We start from the raw sequence: 16,769 nt of genomic DNA, 5'->3' as shown, positions 1-16,769 counted from the left end.
TGGCGAACCTTGGCACTCCAGATGTTTTGGAACTACATTTCCCATAATGCTCATGCACTCTGCAATTTAAATCAGCATTGTGGGAAATGTAGTTCCAAAACATCTGGGCTGCCAAGGTTCGCCATCACTGCTATAGGCAATGATACACTAAGCTATGTTCCCTGACCACTCATATGAAGGTGACCCTTAGAGTACATTTGGTTTTAAAACAAGTGGTTGATTTGTGTGGTGTCGCCATACTCAGACTAGCAGAATTTTGTTTTGTAATTTCCATTTATGTCCTGCCGTTTTGTGAGAAATATCATATTACATTAACAACATTGTGTAAAAAAAAGAAAAAAAAATCATTCTGCATTTTCCAAAAACTTGTGGCAAAAAATAAAATAAAGTCTTCAATAGACTCACCATGCCTCTTAGAAAATACCTTGGGGTGTTTTGCTTTCCAAAATGTCATTTTTTCCATTGTCCTGGTGCTCCAGGGCCTCCATAAAATGATGGGTGGCCTGGAACATTTTGATGTATAGCTAAGAACTAAGTTATCGTACCAGCACATGTAACTGTGCACCAAAGCCAGCAACAATGTCCCTGAGCACTGTCCACACCAGTCTCTGTGTTGCCCAGAGCTAGCAACATAGTTCTTGATCACTAGCCAGACTGGCCCATTGTAAGTCAGCAACATTGTTTATATCATTGCCACTCCAGTATGGTGCCACCAGAGACAGTGTAAACAAGAAACACTGTCCTGATCGCAAGCCAAACCAGTCCCATTATTTCTAGACCAGCGTAAGCTAGCAACTGTTTCTGATCACCAGCCACACCAATCCCAGTGGCAGCGAGATATTATGTATTTTAATGACCATTCTCGTGACCCTACGTATCGTATGATGGGACCCAGAAAATTGGGCCAACATTTAATTTATTTTTTCCCACCAATTTTTTTTTATAAAATGTACATTTGCAGCCCACAAAAATATCTGCATTGGTGAGTCCTTCATACATTTCTCTTGCAGCGTCATACCATATGTGCAAAGTAAATGTGTCAGGTATAGGGTGACGTATGAATAGAAAAACGAATGTCTAGAGTTTGAAAAGCTGCACACCCCAGAAAATTGCAAAATAAAATGTTTTCCCTAGTCGTCTTCCAGGACAGCCCTTGAGAGATGGAGTCCCTCCCATCGACACAGGAAACACATTGCCAGCAGTTCAAAAGGTGGTCCCTCAGGTCCCTGGCCAGTCTTTGTGTTTCCTCCGTCAGAGGAACGTGTTGCCAGAGGAACATGTGGAAGGACTTCATCTCTCAGGGCCTGCCTGCAGGGAAGGAGGACTGGGTCCCATCCTTCAGCTCCTGGAAGTCTCACCTTTTTTGGTGCTGGGCTCGGGTACCGTCCAGCAACACCGGAGCAGACCCGTTTTTCTCCTCCTCCCGGTGCCGATGTGAGCCAGGGGCAGTATGACGCGGTTCCCTCAGGAGTGGGTAAGTGGATTTCCATTTTGCCAAAACTTTTTTCCCGCGATTGCGGTGGGGGTCGGAGACGCTGAGCGTCATTTTCCGGCGGAATTGCGTTATCACTGTGCGCCAGGACTTCCGGTCCTCCTCTCCTGATGGCGCGTGGAGATTGAAAAAAGCCCGCGCTGGGGCCTACACATCCCTGACCAGCGTCCAGCAATACCGGACTAGCGGCGGGATACGGAGGAACGACGGGGTCACCATGGAGGCTAATCCCCATAACACTCCGGAGAATGTAGGCACCAGCTTAACCCATGTAGGCTGCTGGGCATGCTCTGTACTGGTGTTGTTTTATGGCTAGGTGTGGTGGCGGGGCATGTTTACTCCTTGGGGGCTCACTATCCCAGGGAACTATAGTGGTGGTGGCAGCACGGGTGTCCCTTAAAGGGGAAAAGAGTTGTTTTCTAAAAAGCATCATCTTATCCATTTCAGACTAAGGAGGCTTCAAGGGAGGACACGTCAGATCGCAGGAAGTGCCCCAATTGTGGACGCAAGCTATCCTCAGGATATGACAAGACTTTATGCAAGCAGTGTATTGCTAGATTGTTGAAATCTGAGGCAGACTCCCCCTTGGCAAAGTTCCTTGGCTCCTTTAAGGAAGAAATGGTATCAACCTTTAAATCCCTTAGGGACTTAATTTCTAATGTTAACGTGTCTGCTTCCACCAGTAGTGCAGCTACAAGTTCCCCTTTACCAAGCCCCACAATTCCTAGCTCCAGGAGCCCCGTAGAGAAAGGGAGCATAGCCCCGGGTTTGTTAGAGCTGAATCCTCTGACTCAGATCAAGAGGAAGATCAGGTCGCAGCTAACGGAGTCACTAAATACAAATTATCAATCGAAGAGGTAGATGAATTATTAGGTGCCATTTATGATACTCTAGAGTCTAGAGATTGAAGAAGAGGAATCTCAATTATCTAGGCATTACAAAATGTATGCTGCCCTGGGGAAGAAAAAAGCCAGAGTATTCCCTATTCATGGGGTCCTCTCTGATCTGGTTCGCAAAGAATGGGCGGAGCCAGATAAAAGAAAAAAGCTTTCTTTCCGAATTCTCTTAAGAGATATCCCTTTGACGAGAACCCAGAGGCAGTCTGGAACAAAGTCCCTAAGCTTGATGCCCCTCTGTCTAAGGTATCTAAGTATCTTTGTACCGATCGGTACAGTGTGAGAGGAGAGGGGGGAGAGCGGAGGCAGCAGCAGCTGCTGTGGCTGGATCTGTGACAACTGCAGTCACAGATCCAGCCATCCTTCCCTGCGCAAAACTCTGCAATAAAATCAATACCCCCATACGCTGCAATAACCCCCCCCCCCCCCATACGCTGCAATAACCCCCCCATGCTCCGCAATACCCGCCAATATGACAGAAACAAGATTTTTTTTATTTATTTTTTTACAGAATTGTCAGTGTTTTTTCTTTTATAGCGCAAAATATAAAAAACCCAGAGGCGATCAAATACCACCAAAAGAAAGCTCTTTGTGGGGAAAAAAGGACAAAAATTTCAGATGGGCACAATGTTCTATGACTGAGTAATTGTCATTCAAATTGTGAGAGCACCGAAAGCTGAAAATTGGTCTGGTTAGGAAGGGGGTTTAAGTGCCCAGTGGTCAAGAGGTTAAAGGACCCAATGGATAGGAAGACTGACATTGTCCTAAAAAGGGCCTGGGACGCTTCTATGGCAGGGCTAAAACAAGCGTTAGCTACTTCCTGTGTTTCTAGGAACCTAGAGTTCTGGCTATCCCAGTTGGAGGAACACCTCAAAACAGGTACCCCTAGGGAAGACCTACTTAAAACCTTCCCTATGCTCTTTAAAGCAACTAGCTTTATTTCAGACGCAGCAACAGATGCTGTAAAATTTACAGCCAAATCTGCAGCTCTTTCTGTATCTGCTAGAAGATCCGTATGGTTAAAAACCTGGGGTGGGGACACAGCATCTAAGACATGGTTATGCAGTGTTCGTTTTACTGAAGACCTAATCTTTGGGCCTGAGTTAGAGACCGCCTTAGAGAGAACGGCGGACAAAAATAAATATTTTCCTTTTTTAAAAAGAAAAATTTTCAGAAAGTTTTTTCGTCCCCCCCAAGGAATCTGAAAAAACTGGGAAAGATTTTAAAGCCCAAAAAACATTGGGCAGGGCAAAGAGGGAGAGGGGGCATACTTTTTAATCGCCTCGGTCCAGATCCCAAACCCCAGTGACATCAAGGTCCCTGTGGGAGGAAGACTAAAGAACTTTCTTCCCCAGTGGGGAAAAAATAACCTCGAAGGAATTTGTTCAAAATATCATCAAAAGAGGTTATGCACTGGAATTCCACAGCGAACCACCATCCAAGTTCCTGGTGACAAAATTACCCAGGCACTCAGAAGGCAAAAGCCTTACCTTTATTAATAGGAGACATGGTAGATCAAGAGGTATTGACACCAGTCCCAATTCACGAACAGGGGGAGGGTTTTTACTCACATTTTTGTAGTAAAAAAGCCCTCGGGGAAGTTCAGACTAATTATGAACCTCCGACCCCTAAATCTCTCCATCCGTTACAAGAAATTTTGAATGGAGTCAATTTATTCAGTAAAAAATCTTCTTCAGAAAGAAGTATTCATGGCAACCCTGGATTTAAGGGACGCCTATCTACATATTCCAATAAGGGAGGAATTCCAGAAATTCCTTCGAATGGCGATTCAGATCGAATTAAAAAATCTATCATTTTCAGTGCAGAGCTCTGCCCTTCGGCCTGTCATCCTCTCCAAGGATATTCTCAAAGGTTCTCGGGGAAGCACTAGTCCCCTTGAGGCTCCAGTCAGTGTCAGTCATACCATATCTGGGACGACTTACTCCTCACGGCTCATTCAGAGAAACAACTCTGTCAAGACCTAGAGTTGACACAACACAGCCTGAGCAGCTTGGGGTGGATTGTCAGTATGGAGAAATCAAGACAACGCCAACACAGAATATCCTATACCTAGGTTACAGGATACTGTCGTAGAACAAAAGATTGTTTTGCCGGAAGAAAAGATTTCCAACATACATCAGAGGATGTCCTTTCTTCAAACCAGCCCCGATTGCACAGTAAGAGAGGTCATGTCCAGAGAACAGAGGTACAGAGAACACACCCAAGCTCATCACAGCTGACAAGGCTTAGCTGGATAATCAGTCAGTGTCAGTTCAGTGAGGGAGTAGGACGCTTCCCGACGAGTCTGCTCTCTCCAGGGACCAGACAGATAGCCAGCTAGACAACGCAGACAGGCAGGCTCCTACAATCTTTGCTGCATGAATCAACTTGCAGCCCATAGGACCAGCTCCTTCCTTCCTCTCTTCAGGTAAGACCCTGTCTTTCAGGGCCATCTTTCCACCCCCAGGAATCGCTAGTGACCGTCCTTTTCAGGACAGCCACTCCAGCGATCCAAATTGCGGCTGTTTACCTTCTCTTAGAGCCGCATGCACCCCAATCAGTCACCCATAATCACCCCGGCCACCCGCAGCGCATAGCAGCGCTTTTTTCTGGCGATCTGCGGCTCTTTCCCGCATCCACGCCAGACCAGGCCTTATTCGCAGCCGCCGCAATTAGGAAAGACCACGGCTTCAGCCGCGGCCTAGCGGTGCACCGCAAAAAGGAGCACTGACAGCCTCAAAATTTTCCTGGAATTGTCAGGGATCATCCCCCTATCCCTGGAGGATCCCATCCTCCCCTGGATTAACAACCAGCTCATACCCACCAAGCCAAACAGCCCCCAAACCTGAGGCCTGTGGCCCGGTCGGCGGCCATCTTGGTACTCCTCAGCTACAGTGACACCCTTCTTCCCCCCATTCCAAACAGTACTTGATCCAGGGTTTCGTCCGATCGCCTTTCAGGGATCAGGAAGGATTTTTTTTCCCTGCGGCAGCAAATTGGCTTAGCACTGCCAGGGTTTTTTGCCTTCCTCTGGACCAAGGCCAAGCGAGAGGATTCAGCGAATCTTCCCTCTATTGCAATTAATCCCCCCCCCCCGGTGACTGGCAACAATGGTTAAACTGCGATACTCTGCAGAAACGATTTGGGGTCTGAGACAATTCGCAACAGTATTACCAGCCGTCACCAAAAAGGCCTTAAAAATAGACCAACTTTTGCGATTCGATCAACGATCGACCATCAAAAATTTCAACCATTTAACCCAGCTCAAGCACATATCATGTGCTTTGATCAACACAAGATCGGCAGTAAAACACCGATCAGAAATCCACGATTTCTTACTACAAAACGATCTAGACTGCCTCTTTATCACAGAAAGCTGGCTTTCAGACGACTGCAACACCATTCTTGGAGAATTGGTGCCAGAAAATTATCGAATTATAACGGAAAACAGAATAGGGCAAAGAGGAGGAGGCCTGGCGGTGATCCATAAGTTTCATATTGCAATCACTAAGCCGGTCCTTCAAAATCCTCTTAACCCTTACTCTTCAACTTCAAACTAACCCCCAGGAGACTGTTCACATTCTCCTCTGCTATAGGCCACCTGGGCCAAAATTGCAGCTTCTACCATCATTAACGGATTTCATATCCACTTATACCCTTAACAGCAAACACCTTTTGCTGCTCGGGGACTTCAATCTGTGGGCCAACTCCTCACAGGATCCCATTGCGGACGCCTGCATCGATCACCTGGAAGGATTAGGACTACAGCAATTTATATGCGGTCCCACGCATGCTTCAGGTCACACACTCGACCTAATTTTCAGACAAAATCTGAAAATAAACATTTTGGGAAATGAACCTTTGCCATGGACAGACCACCATGCAATTAGTTTCATAATTTCCAAAATTCCACCAGTTATAAAAGCACCCAAGCCGGTGACAATACACTGGGCTAGATCTCAGAAGAAGCTCCATTCGGAACTCTTCAAATCTACCTTGGGAAACCGAATCGAAACTATTCATCCTCAGTTAACAGCCTCAGATACACTGGATGCCATAAATGCAGCTCTGCTACAATCAGCCGACTTAGTAGCACCGAAACGCAAAGTCTGCATCCGGAAAAAAAAAGTCCGGCTGGTTCAACAACCAGCTGTTCCTACTGAAGCAAGAGCGCAGAAGGGCGGAAGCCGCCTGGAAAAGAAGCCCTTCAGAAGATCACCTCATCATCTACAAGGCAATAACAACACAATATCATAAAGAAATCTTCAAAGAAACATCATTTTTCTATGACGATTAACAGCGCCATGAACCGACCCCGAGAACTATTCAAGATGGTCACCCAGACCATGAATCCGGGATGTCTTGAAGTCCCCAATTCAGACACCCAAGAGTTCTGTAATGAACTATCGGATTTCTTCATCGACAAAATCGAAAGAATCCGGGTAAGTATTCTGCAAAATAATACCCCCCTCAGCCCCCTCTTCAATCAACTACAAAACACCAACAGAAACCTTCTACAATCAACTAAGTTCACTCTGGAACCCATCTCCATCGATACCACCAAAAATATCATTGGTGCGTTGCGGAACAGCACAGCACCCAATGACATCATTCCCACCAAGCTGCTGAAGGAATGCGCCGACATTCTGGCGCCTCCCATCACACAGCTTATAAATCAGTCATTTAAGGAAGGCATAGTGCCATCCCTGCTGAAAGAGGGCACAATCCAGCCCATCCTGAAAAAACCTAACTTGGATCCCAAGGACCCAACTCACCGCCGCCCCATAACAGGCCTAAATATTCTCTCCAAGATAATGGAGAAAATAGTGGTACAACAGCTGCAACAGCATCTGGATACCCACAATCTACTCGATCCATTTCAATCAGGTTTCCGTCCCGGACACGGGACAGAAACGGCCTTACTCAAAATATGGGACGATGCCCTCGAGGCCGCAGACGAGGGAGAATCCTGTCTCCTGGTTCTGCTGGACCTAAGCGCAGCCTTTGACACAAGTAGACCACAAAATGTTACTGATGCGACTGGCCGAGGTAGCCAGAATCGCAGAAGGTGATTTACCATGGTTTTCCTCCTTTCTTGAAAACCGATCACAAACAGTGAAACTGGGATCTTTCACGTCGGAAAAACGCACGGTGCCATGTGGAGTCCCCCAAGGATCCCCCCTGTCACCGGTACTGTTCAACATCTATCTTCGCCCTCTCTGATATTATCAGTAGCCAAGAACTACTTTATCACTCTTATGCAGACGATACGCAATTGTATTTTCGCATCTGCAACAAAAAGGATCATCATCTCAGTTTAGAGAAATGTCTCTCTTCGATAGAAAACTGGATGACTAAGAGTTATCTTAAACTCAACAGTTCCAAAACAGAACTTCTTATGTTTCACGCCAGCCGCAAGAGTCAACTGGCAACAACCTGGACACCGCCGCCCATTCTGGGCCAAAGCATCACCCCTAGCATCCCAGCGGTGCAATGGGCCAGGTTCCACCAGAGAGATCTTCAAAATTTTCTGCTGTAACAAATAAGAGAAAAAGATCTGGAAGACTCCGTATCGATCCCCACCAAGGTAAAACGTTTGCTCTGGTGGTGGAAGGACAAAGAGAACCTAAACAAAGGGGTTCTCTGGGTCCTTCCTATCGCGTCCATTCTGACCATGGACGCGAGCAGTTGGGGCTGGGGAGACCATCTCAACACCTTCTGGGTACAAGGCAGGTGGACACCAGAAGAGAGGTCTTCTTCCAATTGGAAGCAGTTAGCAGCAATCCTGAGAGCTAGGGTTGTCCCGATACCACTTTTTTAGGACTGAGTACAAGTACCGATACTTTTTTTCAAGTAGTCGCCGATACCGAATACCGATACTTTTTTTAAATGTGTCCCCAAATGCAGCGAAGTCCCCCCACAGATGCAGCCATGTATCCCCCCATCCAGCCATTGTCTCCCCCCATGCAGCCATTGTCACCCCCCATGCAGCCATTGTCACCCCCCATGCAGCCATTGTCACCCCCCATGCAGCCATGTATCCCCCCATCCAGCCATTGTCACCCGCCATCCAGCAATGTATTCCCCCAGCCATTGTCACCCCCCATGCAGCCATTGTCACCCCCCATCCAGCCATTGTCACCCCCCCCCCATCCAGCCAGCGTCACCCCCCATCCAGCCAGCGTCACCCCCCATCCAGCCAGCGTCACCCCCCACCCAGCCAGCGTCACCCCCCATCCAGCCAGCGTCACCCCCCATCCAGCCAGCGTCTCCCCCCAACCAGCCATTGTCTCCCCCCATGCAGCAATGTATCCCCCCATCCAGCCATTGTCACCCCCCATCCAGCAATGTATTCCCCCAGCCATTGTCACCCCCCATGCAGCCATTGTCTCCCCCCATGCAGCCATTGTCTCCCCCCATGCAGCCATTGTCTCCCCCCATCCAGCCATTGTCTCCCCCCATGCAGCCATTGTCACCCCCCATCCAGCAATGTATTCCCCCATGCAGCCATTGTCACCCCCCATCCAGCCAGCGTCACCCCCCATCCAGCCAGCGTCACCCCCCATCCAGCCAGCGTCACCCCCCATGCAGCAATGTATCCCCCCATCCAGCCATTGTCACCCCCCCATCCAGCAATGTATTCCCCCAGCCATTGTCACCCCCCATCCAGCCATTGTCACCCCCCATCCAGCAATGTATTCCTCCAGCCATTGTCACCCCCCATGCAGCCATTGTCACCCTCCATGCAGCAATGTATCCCCCCATCCAGCCATTGTCACCCCCCATCCAGCAATGTATTCCCCCAGCCATTGTCACCCCCCATCCAGCCATTGTCACCCCCCATCCAGCAATGTATTCCCCCAGCCATTGTCACCCTCCATGCAGCCAGCGTCGCCCTCCATGCAGCCAGCGTCACCCCCCATGCAGCCAGCGTCACCCCCCATGCAGCCAGCGTCACCCCCCATGCAGCCAGCGTCACCCCCCATACAGCCAGCGTCCCCCCCCCCATCCAGCCAGCGTCCCCCCATGCAGCCAGCGTCACCCCCCATCCAGCCAGCGTCCCCCCATACAGCCAGCGTCTCCCCCCATCCAGCCAGCGTCTCCCCCCATCCAGCCATGTCACGCTTACCTGCATCCCCGCTGCCGCCGACTGTGTAATACGGGCGGGAACATTACAACTTTGAATCGCTGTAATGATTGGCGCCGCGCTGCGTATAGACACTCCCCCTCGCTCGGGATTGGACAGTTCACCCGAGCGAGGGGGAGTATCTATGCGTGGTGCGAATCATTACAGCTATTCAAAGCTGTAATGTTCCCGCCCGTATTACACAGTCGGCGGCAGCGGGGATGCGGCGAATGGCGGCGGATTGCGGCTTCGGTGGCGGCGGGCGGCAGCAAGTATTCTATTTGTGTATCGGGGCGGGGTATCGGCGTCTGAGAACCGCCGAAAAAACTCGGAATCGGTCCCGATACCGATACTAGTATCGGTATCGGGACAACCCTACTGAGAGCACTGCTAGCTTTTCAGGAGAAGCTGCAAGGTCACCATCTTCAGGTCAGACAACATGACGGCAGTAGCTTATATAAACAAGCAGGGAGGTACCAGGAGTCCTTGCCTAATGATGGTAGCAAAACAACTGTTCCAATGGGCAGAGGATTATCTAAAATCCATCTCTGCAATTCATTTGAAGGGCAAGCAGAACACTGCAGATTTCTTGAGCCGACAATTTAGTTTCGAATCAAGAGTGGTCTCTACACAGGGAAGCCTTCAATCTCATAACGAACCACTGGGGGTACCCAGAGATAGACTTGTTCGCGACAAAGGAGAATACCAAGGTTCAAAATTTTTTTGCTCTCTATACCCAGGAGATCAGCCTTGGGGGGGGGGGGGGAGATGCATTACAAATACCCTGGACTTTCAGTTTAGCCTATGCATTTCCACCACTTCATCTCATTCCAAGAGTTTTGTACAAGTTTCTAGTAGAAGAAACATGTCTAATTCTGGTGGCACCTTTTTGGCCCAAGAGACCTTGGTTCACAACGTTACTAAGACTAACAGATCAACCGCCGTTGAGACTCCCGTGCAGACAGGACCTCCTGTCACAGGGACCTCTCCTGCACCCTCAGTAACCATGCTGAAAGCTTCAGCATGGGTACCTGAGGAGGAAATTATGAGAGAAAAAGGCCTATCAGAAAGAGTGATCCAAACCCTGCTTCAGAGTAGAAAGCCGGTTACTCGGTCCTCTATGGGAAAACCTGGAAAAAATGTAATTCCTGGTTGGCGGATCAGGGTGAATCTAACAAGAGCGTTAAAAACATCTTACAGTTTCTACAAGACGGGGTAGACAAAGGGTTATCCCCGAGCACTATCAAGGTACAAATAGCGGCCTTAAGTGTTTACCTTGAAAGACGTTGACAAGAGGATCAACTCATTTCTAGGTTCTGCCAGGCAATTTCCAGACAGAAACCAACTAAAACAAAAGTAACTCCAATGTGGGACCTGTCGGTTGTCCTAAAAGCTTTTTTGGGTGCTCCGTTTGAGCCTATCTCGGAGGCCTCTCTAAGACTGCTCACTTTGAAAACGGTGCTCCTGGTAGCAATTACTACAGCTCGCAGAGTTAGTGAAATACAAGCGCTTTCAATCAGAGATCCCTTCCTTCAAATATTGGAAGACAGAATCATTTTGAAGACAGACCCTGGATTCCTGCCAAAGATTTCATCAAATTTTCATAGGTCCCAAGATATTTTACCTTCCTTTTGTCAGAACGCCTCTAATGAAAAAGAGAGGCAATTTCACCTACTAGATGTTAGAAGGTGTATTCTACAATATTTAGATACAACAAAATCTTTTAGGTTGACAGATTCTTTGTTTGAAAGCTTCCAAAACCACGATGGCTAGATGGATTAGGTTAGCTATTCTTGAAAGCTATAAAATTTTGGGTAAAGATTCTCCAGGGGGTGTTAAAGCCCACTCCACAAGGGCACTTGCAACATCCTGGGCGGAAAAAGCTGGCGCCACTCCGGAGCAGATTTGTAAAGCGGCCACGTGGTCAAGTTTTTCCACCTTTTACAAAGCGTTGCAGACTGGACTTATTGTCCAGCCAGGATCAAGCTTTTGGGAGGAAGGTCCTCCAAGCTGTGGTCCCACCATAATCTGGTGAGTACTTGGGGATCCTCTCAAGGGCTGTCCTGGAAGACGACTAGGGAAAATTGGAGTTTAGTACTCACCGGTAACTCCTTTTGCGGTAGTCTTCCAGGACAGCACGATCCCACCCTTTAAATTTATGTTGATGCATTAACATGTTAACCTGTTGCGGTTATATTTTGCAGTTCCATCCTTCGGTTCTTGGTGAAAGACTGGCCAGGGACCTGAGGGACCACCTTTTGAACTGCTGGCAATGTGTTTCCTGTGTCGATGGGAGGGACTCCATCTCTCAAGGGCTGTCCTGGAAGACTACCGGAAAAGAAGTTACCGGTGAGTACCAACTCCAATTTTTATTTTTTAGCAGCTGAATATTTCAACTGGGGTGTCTGGGCCCATTTTTTATCTGTGGTGGTGTCCTTTGCCTCAGGGAAGCCCCATTCGGCCTTCTCATCCACATTGCGGCTTTTCGCCGCTATTTTTAGCGGAGCCAGCGCAATTTTTTTTTTTTTTTGCAGTCTGCTGTTTACAATGGAATCTCCCATTGGCGGTCATTTTGTCGTAGCCCTATTGCGCAGCCTGTTATTGCGGTCGGCCATTTTATTGTGGTCGTGCCCTGTTTTCTGAGGCGTCTGGTGGCCATTTTGTGTAGGGCTTTGGCCTCTAGTGCTGTCTTCTGAATGGCGCGCAGCACAATTCTCCTCACAGATCTGTTCCTCAGTTTTTCCCTCACAGCTTTTGCCTCACAACACACGCTGTGTGAGGGTGGGCAGCGGTGCTGAGCAGTCTCTTGCTGGGTTGGCTAGTCCCCTGGGTAACCCCCTGGTCAGCGCAGCAAGAAGGGTGGACTTTCAGGTCTTGAATAGGTCCCTAAGAGCTGTCTGTTATGGAGTTAGTATCTGGTCCTTCCCCAAACAAGTCAGAGGTGGCAGCTGGTGCTCCTGCAGTTCCCATGGACACTTTGTTGCCAGGGTGAAAGCGGCATGCGGGCGTAAGGGGGTACAAAGCGCCCCCACCATCTCCTGGGGAATGCTCGGACTCGGACCCGGGTCCGGCTGTGCCGCAGGACTCCTGTTCTGGGTTGTCAGAGGATATGGACCAGGACCTTCCTTGTGAGGAAGACCCCTTGCCCGGGTCAGCCCAGGACAGGGCACTTCAAAGTGCGCCTATCAGTGCTGTAAGGGACTCCCTTAAGCTGGATGGTGCAGCTGAGGCATCCACTGAGGGTTTTGTTTTTGTTTGGGGTCCCACAAGTTGGACCGCTCTGTAAAGGTTTTCCTTTGTGTCTTTTTGACAAGTTCATTGATAAGGAATGGGAAAAGCTGCAAAAGTCCTTTGTGGTTCCTCAGCGCCTGGCGGTCCGTTATCCTTTTGAGGACAGCCTTTTGAAAAAAATGGGCTTCTCCTCCGGTAGTTGACCCCCCCGGTTAAATTAGGTAACTACTCTCCCTATAGAAGGGACCCCTGCTTTCAAGGACCATACTGATAAAAGGTCAGAGGCGCTGACCGCTCCATGTTTACCATGCTGGAGTCTGCATTGCGGTCTATTTTGGCTGCAACCTTGGAGTCTCGGACACACTGAATGGGCAAAGGTTTTGCACCAGACTGTGGAGGAGCACTAGCTCCCTCCAGGGCCTTATATATGTCTGTGATGCTACTCTGGATGCAGCCCTCTTGATATCCACAGCCTCTGTTTCGGCGGTGGTGTTGCGCCGCCTGATTTGGCCCAGGGTCGTTGGACTCTAGAGGAATCCCGTCTGCTGATTAATGTCCTGGAACTTTGGGCGATCAGGCTGCCTCTCCTCGTGGTGGTTGCAAGGTCGCTCATTCAGGATCCAGTTGGACAATGCCACAACTGTGGCTTATGTCAACTATCAGGGGGGGGGACATGGAGCTCGGCTGCAGCGTCCGAGGTCGCTCACATCCTAAGGTGGGCGGAAAGAAGCGTGTCGTCTACATTTCGGACGTAGAAAACTGGCAGGCACACTACCTGAGTCGCCAGATGCTGGACCAGGGGGAATGGTCATTGCATCTGGAGGTGTTTCAACTCCTTTGCAGGAGGTGGGGCACACTGGACTTGGATCCCCTGGCCTCTCGCCTCAACTGCAAAGTGTCAAGGTTCATGGCCAGGTCTAGAGATCCCTGGGCAGTATCGGGTAATTTAGGTCTTCCCCCCCCCCCCATAGAAGTTGCTTCCTCAGCTGCTCCGCAAAGATCCAGAGGATTTTAATCGCTCCGGATTGGCCTTGGCACATCCATCTTGTGTGCCTGCCAATGCAGGAGGACCTTCTTTCTCAAGGTCCCATACTTCATCCTGCTTTGCAGTCGCTGGCTTTAAAGGCATGGCTGTTGAAAGTTAGGTACTAAGGTCTTTCCGACTCGGTCATCTCAACTATGTTTGTTGAGGGCACGGAAGTCTTCCAGGAAGATCTACCATTGCACCTGGGAGGCCTGCATCGCTATGTGCGAAGAGATGGGGTGGCGTCCATGGACATATTCGGTTTCAAGGGTCCTGCTGTTTTTACAGCGTGGAGAAATTAAAAAAAAATGCCTTAAAGGGGTGTTCCAATCATTTGTAATGTTTATTAAAAGTCAGCAGCTACAAAAAGTGTAAACATACACTCGCCTGCTCCACGTTCCAGCGACACGCCGGCCGGGGACAACTTTTGTGTCGGTATCTGGTCCACAAAAAGGCCTGGCGGGCTCGTCGGCCACCATTTCTTGGTGGATCAGGCAGACCGTCATACAGGCCTATGCTCTTAAGGGGGTGGGGCGCCCCCCCTTTCTGGTTACGGGCACATTTAACCAGGGCATTTGGTGCGTCCTGACATCAAGCGTCTGTCTCACAGGTGTGCAAGGCGGCGACGTGGGCGTCTGTTCACACCTTTTTTTTTTTTCAAATTTTACAAGGTTTGATGTGTGTGCATCTTCCTTCGGCCTCAAGGTTTTGCAGGAGGCTGTTTAAAGTTGCAACTCCTTCTTTGAGGAGCGCCGATTGTTTTGGGGGTGAAGTTATTTGTTTTATTACTGATCCTGTTCCCACCCCTTGTTTTTTGAGACTGCTTGGGGACGTCCCATATGTCAAGACTTGTGAAGGCTGTGTCCGTCCATGGGCGATGAGAGAAAATAGGATTTCTCTTCTGTTCATGGATGGACACGGCAGCATCTTGACCTTAGGGTATTATCCTTCCTTCTAGGACAGTGATGGCGAACCTTGGCACCCCAGATGTTTTGGAACTACATTTCCCATGATGCTCAGCTACTCTGAAGAGTGCATGAGCATCATGGGAAATGTAGTTCCAAAACATCTGGGGTGCCAAGGTTCGCCATCACTGTTCTAGGAGATTCACTAGGCAGAAAAACAGCATGTTACGTGTTAAAGACATCACACAGTACAGTATGTCCTGCGGCTGGGCAATCCTGGGGATATCGATTGAGGGTCTGCCCTGCTTTACTCTCTCCCTTCCTCCCCTACCTTCTGGGTCGGCCGTGAGGTGGGGGGGTCCGCCTGGGGGCCCCCCCCTCCATATTGAGGCTAGGGGCTATGTCTGCTCCTCGGGGGGAGGGTGTGCTGTTATTGCTGTGTGTGCGCGAGGCGGCGCTGGGCGCATTTATTGGAGTTCGGTGGCCATTTTCTTGTAGCCTGCATGCTCTGTGTGTCGGCAGCCATTTTGGGTAGTGTATTTTGCCTCTAGTGGCAGAATGGACATCGGGACCGCCCCTCTCCACCTCCCATAGGCCAGACCGCCCCTCCCCTAGCCCAGTAATATTGCCTAGAACTGCTGCCCGGGACCACACCTCTTACAGTACAGTACAGTAAAATTGCCCAGCACTGTACTATACCAGATGCCTGGGACCGCCCCTCTCCGCCTCAGACCACCCCCTCTCCACCTCCCACACATCGAAGGAGTGCACCGTGGCTGCAGTACAATGCTGGTATGTTATATTATTAAGACAGATGTGTGATGTTCTGGAGTTTGCTGGGAGTAAGGGGGATTGAAGGAACATATGTGCTGGATTGGGGGGGGGGGGGGTTAGATGCAGATTTAGACTCTAAATCACCCCCCCCTCCCAATCCATTATACCTATCCTCCCCCATCTATTATACCATATGATAGATGGGGGGGAGGAATTTGAGGCATAGATATGATAGAATGGGGGGGAGGGGGACGGAATTGGAGGCATAGCTATGCTGGTGAGGGGAGGTTGGAAGACGAGGTGTGCTGGGGGGGGGGGCAAGCGTTGCAGGTAGAGGTGTACTGGGGGCAAGCGTTGCAGGTAGAGGTGTACTGGGGGCAAGCGTTGCAGGTAGAGGTGTACTGGGTGAAGCGTTGCAGGTAGAAGTGTACTGGGGGGGAAGCGTTGCAGGTAGAGGTGTACTGGGGGGAAGCGTTGCAGGTAGAGGTGTACTGGGGGGAAGAGTTGCAGGTAGAGGTATACTGGGGGAAGCGTTGCAGGGGGGCAGGGCAAGGTCGGGTTTGGGTGGGGAGGTGGTGAGTAACTTTTAAGGCCAGGCTAGTAGCTCAGGACTTGAAATTTTGAGGCCTGCTCTATTGCAGTATGTCTCCCCATACAATGGCAGGTTATTTACTAGATTTTTCCTGATGTGCCAACGAAGGAGCTTCTATTTTTTTTCCAATTTAAGACTATCGTCTTTCTAGCATAAAATAATAGGCCCACCTGTGTTCTCCTTCCCACCGAGACAATATTCTTCCTTACCAGTCCTAGCAGGCAGATCTCTGCCTCCTGTTCCAAAACTATTGATGTTACTATAGCAATTATTCTCATGACCTCCCTCCAATACAACCATCTTTGGGCAGGACCATAATATATGCATGAAATTTCCTGGAATGTCTGCACATCTCCAGCAATTCTGAGGGTTTGATTGAAAATTCGTATAACTTATATGGTGTATAATGGCTCCTATGGATTATTTTAAATTGTATTCATTTATCTCGAAGTGATACCAATATCTGAAATGGGAACCTCCATACTAACTTCAAATTCTCCTTCACCAAGTTTGTAGCAACCATTCTCCAACATTCAACCACTTAAGACCCGGCCCTCTTTGGCAGCTAAAGGACCCGGACTGTTTTTGCGATTCGGCACTGTGTTGCTTTATCTGACAATTGCGCAGTCGTGCGACGTGGCTCCCAAACAAAATTGGCCTTCTTTTTTCCCACAAAAAGGTTTATTTTGGTGGTATTTGATCACCTCTGCAGGTTTTTATTTTTTGCGC

The sequence above is a fragment of the Rana temporaria genome, chromosome 2, assembly GCF_905171775.1.
Source record: "Rana temporaria chromosome 2, aRanTem1.1, whole genome shotgun sequence".
In the NCBI taxonomy this organism is placed as follows: Eukaryota; Metazoa; Chordata; class Amphibia; order Anura; family Ranidae; genus Rana; species Rana temporaria.
The sequence above is the reverse complement of the archived record's forward strand: the minus strand, read 5'-3'. Positions refer to the sequence as shown.